We start from the raw sequence: 5904 nt of genomic DNA, 5'->3' as shown, positions 1-5904 counted from the left end.
AAACTTACTCTGTAGATGAGGTTGGCCTCAAACTTAAATTTAAACCTACATATACTTTCCAAAGCAAAGCCGGGGCCATGGTCCCAGAAGCCTCAACAGGCTACGGCCTGTGTGGCTAGAAGACACTGACTGAGGTGCCATGGGGCCACAGACAATAATTAAATGTCAGCAAATTCATGAGTTCCTTCATTTATGCATGCATATTCTAAAGAAAGAACTCAAACTACTTGCTCTTCAAAGAATACTGTTTTTCAGTAGATTTTTAACAAACTTGCTCCCTTAAGTACCCATGCAGAGTTGTTTTGATGGAAACTACTTAATATCTTTTAAGTAAAATTATCCAGTTATTTCTAAACTGAATTCAGCAATGCCTATGAAAGCCCACCTTATCTCTTTTCCATCTTCCTCTTGGAGAGGCAGTTTCGCTTCTGCCTCTCTACCCACTCCTCTGCTTCCCCCTTCTCTGTCTCTTTCTCTTTTTTCTCTCCCTCTCTCTCTGTCCCCCCCTTCACCCCTCCTCCTCCATAACCCCCTGAATAAATATTCAACCTCACCCTGCAAAAAAAAAAAGAAAGCCCACCTTATACCTAACACTATCCATAGCCCCAAACCCTAACCCTAGCCTTATTCCTATAGTAAAACACTAACAGTTAGACTATTCCTAGCAATACCAACCATAACTATATCCCTACCCCAACAAAATTACTATGTATAGTTTCCTCTAAGAAGTCCCTGAGTATGTTTCCTTTACCTGTGAGCATATTTTCTAAAGAGCAAACTCCAAGTTCTTTCTCGTCTAAGAGCATATGCTTTTTACTTTGGTTTTAACAAGCAAGCATTCTGTAGCCATGTATGCAGAACAGTTTTAATACTAGCAACACATAATCTTTCACACCAAAACAGCCCCCTTAGTTCTAAACTGGATTTAGTAATCACTGTAGAACTAGAAGTATGATTTTTCTCTATTAGAAACTGATCATATTTCCTGCACTTACATGTCTGATTTCTGAAAAGGAAACTTAAAGTTCTTGCTCAACTAAGACTTAAACATTTTTCATTTGGTTGTAACAGACCTTATTTTCTTAAGCATAAAAGCATAGCTGTTTGATGCATGCAACTCAATAGCTATTGAAGGTAAACAAGTCACTTCTCTGCATGTTGTATTTAGTAATCACTATACAACAAAACTATGGTTTTCCCTAGTCAGATCCTGAGCACAGTTCTTTAAAGTGTGCCTATGCATTCTAAAACAGAAAATCAAACTTCTTACTCTTAAAAGAATACTGCATGTTCAGTATATTTTAAGAAACCTGCTACTTTAGATAAATATGAAATTTTGATGGAAGTCATCTAATATCTTTTGTAGGAAAATGAGGCACTTCTTCCTAAAAAAATTTAGCAATGCTTATAGAACCGTACCCCTAAAACTAAACCCAACCCTGACCATAATTCTGAACCTGACTCTAGCCCTAACCCTAACCCTGACCCTAACCCCGACCCTGACCCTGACCATAACCCTGACCTTAACCCTGACCCTGACCCTAGCCCTGCAGTAAAATACTAACACTTACATTATCCCTAACGACAGGAACCATAAGAGTAACACCAAGCCAACAAAAATACTATGTATGCTTTTCTCTAATGAGTTGCTGAGCATGTTTCCTTTACCTGTGTGAGTTTTTCTAAAGAGCAAACTCAAAGTCCTTGTCGAAGAGTACATGGTTGTCCCCCCAGGTTTTAACACACATGTTTTCTGTAGGCAGGTAGGCTGAACTGTTTTGATGTTAGTAATGTGATATCTCACTGGATTTAGTAACCACTGTAGAACTACAAGTACGGTTTTCCCTATTAGCCAAATGAGCATATTTCCTACACTTGTGCATGTGGTAATATTTTGTTTATGATCAAACAAATAATGCTTGTCTGAAGATTAGAGTGCAGAACTAGCCACACTAGTTAGTCATAGAGGCCAGGCAGTGGTGGCACATACCTTTAATCCCAGCACTTGGGAGACAGGCAGGCAGATCTCTGTTAGTTCAAGGCTAACATGGGCTACACAAAATTGATCCAATCTAGAAGAGAAACGGAGCTCACACAAAAGTGATCCCAGTACTTGGGACCACACGCTTTTAATCCCAGCACTAGAGAGATGGAGACAGGGGTGATATAGATGGGCAGAGAAGAGAATATAAGGCAGGAGACAAGAGCTCAGTGCAGTCAGAGGAGGTAGTCCAAGCATGCAGTCTGAGTTTTCATAGAGACCGAATCTTCCTTTTAGTCTGAGCATTGGCAGATGTAAGAACTCTAGTGACTGGCTGCTCTGCTTCTCTGACCCTTCAGCTTGCACCCCCAATAGCTGACTCCAAGTTTTTATTATTAAGATCAATTAGAATTTGTGCTACATGTGTGTCTGATTTCTAAAATAGGAAACCCAAAATTCTTGTTCTTCTAAGAGTTATTTATTTTTTCACTTGGTTGTAACAGATCTGATTTCCTTAAGCACCCAAGCAGAGCAATACAGGACACTGTTGTTGTTTTAACTCTTTGGTCTTTATACTTTTACTCTTTTGGGGGCCTGCCACCCAACTCCCAAATAAACACACAGAAGATTATTCTTACTTATGAATGTTCAGCCTTAGTTTAGCTTGTGTTTAGCCCATTTTTTCTTAAGTTAGCCCATCTACCCTTTGCCTCTGGGATTCTATTCTATATACCTTTCTTTATATGTAACTCTGTGGCTGACTGTGTAGATGGGTGGCTGGACCCTGGTGTCCTCACACTTTCTTCTTGTTCCTTCTTTCTTTTTCTTCCCATATTTCTCCTTCTATTTATTCTCTCTTCCTGTCAATCCTGGATATTCTTTCCTGACAAGCTATTGGCCATTCAGCTCTTTATTAGACCAATCAGTTGTTTTAGACAAGCAACATAAGACAAACTTCACAAAGTTAAACAAATGCAACATAAAAGAATGCAACACATCTTTGCACCATTAAAACAAATGCTCCACAGCATAAAAAAATGTAATGCATCTTTAAATACTATTCCTATAGTATATTTCGCTCCTAACAACATTTAGTGAGCTCTACACAACAACACTAAGGTTTTCTCTAATAGACATCTGAGCATAGTTCCTTAACTTGTGCATGTGTATTCTAAATAGGAAACTCAGACTTCTTGCTTCCAAGGAATACTGCAGTTTCCAGTAGATTTTTAACAAAGTTGCTACCTTGGACAAGCATGCAGAGTTGTTTTGATGCAAATCACTAAATATCTTTCTTAGGAAAACAAACCACTTCGTCCTAAACTTAATTCAGCAATGCCTATAGAACCCTAATCCTATCCCTACCCCTAATCCTGACAGTAGCATTAGCCCTAACACTAGCCCTAGCCTTATCCCTACAATAAAACACTAAAACTTACACCATCTCTAACAACATGAACCATAACTGCAACCCTAACCCAATAAAAATAATATGTATTATTTTCGCTAGTAAGGCACTGAAGGTATCCTTTGCCTGTGCAAGTGTTTTCCAAAGAACAAACTCAAAGTTCTTTGTCATGTAAAAGTCACATGTATTTCCCTTTGTTTTACATGCAAGCTTTCCTTAGGCTCGTAAGCAGAGCTCTTTTGATTCAAGCAATACAATATATTTTTCATACAATATAAAAATGGTTTCCCCTCCCTCACATCCTTCTACACACTTTCTACCTCCTTATCCACCCAACCACCTCCCCAAAAGAAATACTACATTTAAAAAAAAGAACACCTACTGGGTCTAGAGAGATGAACCATAGTAAAGAGTACTTGTTCTTGTAAAGAACCCAAGTTCAGCTCCCAGGAGCCACATGTTGGCTTATAACCATTAATAAATCCAGTTCCATGGGGACTGATGCCTTCTTCTGACTTTGCAGGAACCAGACATGTTACACATACATACTTGCAAGCAAAGCGCCATCCCAATTAAATAAACACACAAACACACCCATGTATGTATAAATATATCTATATCATGTTGAGTAAGTACACAGACCTACAGTTAGCCTGTCAAAGTCTTCACACTTAGCATACTGATCATACTACATATCAGTCCCTTCATCTAAAAACAAAAACTAGTTTCTTAACAATGAACATCATAGATATAACATGAGGATAAAAAAGTTAATACATAGAAGGCACAAGCAAAGCCTGGTGCAGAGCGTGCTCTTATCAGCACATTGTGTATTTTTATGTTGCTGTGTAGAGTACATGGCAGAAGCAACTTAAGGAGGAAAGATTTATTTCAGTATACAGTTCAGAAGCTATCAGTTCATCATAGCCGGAAAGGTATGGTGACAGACTGGGTCTGTGGCGGTGGGAGCATGCTCTAATTGCTTGTACATGACACTGACCAGAAAGCACAGAGAGCTCAGGCCTGAAGCAGTACTGGACTGTCACTCACACAGCCATCCCCCTGTCCCACTTCCTCCAGCTAGGCTCCACCTCCTAAGGCTTCACAACCTTTTAAAACAGCATTACCGTGTAGAGACAAAGTATGAGACAAAGTATTCAAGGTTACGGGGGATATTTCACAGTTAAGCCAAAATAGGAGCCCAGTATGGTTGTTGAAATCTTTAATTCCAGTGCTCAGAAGGCAGAGGCAGTAAGATCTCTATGAGTTTCAGGCCAACTAAATCTACATAGCTAGTTCTAGGCCAGTCAAGACTACATAATGAGAACCTGTCTCAAAAAAAGTCAGCATCAGTCCACATAATTCAACTAAATGTTTACATTCTTGGCATGAGGCTGAAAAATGCAAATATCTAAAACAAAAGTATAAAACAAGGATCCTGAGGACTAATAAGTGAGAGTTTGAAGGGATTGATATACATTTCTAAAACAAATGAAACCTAGAAGCAATCTGAAAGTGGTACCTTCCTGCAGCCTGTCTACCTACTGTACACTTGAGTAGGTTCTCCATAGCTTGCTACTGCTGAGTGAAAGAAAGGACTAAGCCAATGTAAGTGAGTATCAAAACATAATTGCAAAATGCTTTGAAACTTTGCTGCAGTTTGGTTTTGCATATCTCTTTAAACTTTTGCTCACCAAGTTTCTAACATATGTATGCTATTCAAACGAATGTATACCACACTACCTGATAACTATTGAAGAATATTTTAAGGTTTATTTTTACTCTTTTTATTTATGCATATATATACACATTCTGTCTGAGTGCATTCTACCTGCCATACAGAGGTATAGACAGGAGCCCATGAAGAGGGCATCAAATCTCCTGATCACATCCACATTTCTAAATGAATCTTTCTAAAAACAAACTAACAAACAAACAAAAACACACTTTAGGGGCTGGAGAGATGGCTCAGTGGTTAAGAGCATTACCTGTTCTTCCAAAGGTTCAATTCCCAGCAACCACATGGTGGCTCACAACCATCTGTAATGAGGTCTGGTGCCCTCTTCTGGCCTTCAGACATGCACACAGACAGAATATTGTATGCATAATAAATAAATAAATATTTAAAAAAAAACACTTTAATGCTTGGCTGTAGTGGCATAAAGCCTTAGAGTTCTAGCACTCGGGAGGCAGAACAGAAGCAGGTAGATCTCTGTGAGTTCCAGGTCAGCCTGGTCTACAGAGCTAGTTCCAGGACTGCCAAGATGACACAAAGAGACTCTGTCTAAAAGAAAAAAGCAAAAAAAAAAAAAAAACAACTTTTAAGCCAAGAATGATGATGCATACCCATATGTCAAGACTCAGACTCAGAACTCAAGAACAATGGCAATGGGTTTTTGATCCTACTGCACGTACTGGCTTTGGGGGAACCTAGGCCGTTTGGATGTTCACCTTACTAGACCTGAATGGAGGTGGGCGGTCCTTGGACTTCCCACAGGTCAGGGAACCCTGATTG

The sequence above is a fragment of the Microtus ochrogaster genome, unplaced genomic scaffold (genome assembly GCF_000317375.1).
Source record: "Microtus ochrogaster isolate Prairie Vole_2 unplaced genomic scaffold, MicOch1.0 UNK40, whole genome shotgun sequence".
Classification (NCBI taxonomy): domain Eukaryota; kingdom Metazoa; phylum Chordata; class Mammalia; order Rodentia; family Cricetidae; genus Microtus; species Microtus ochrogaster.
This window is presented reverse-complemented; position numbering follows the sequence as displayed.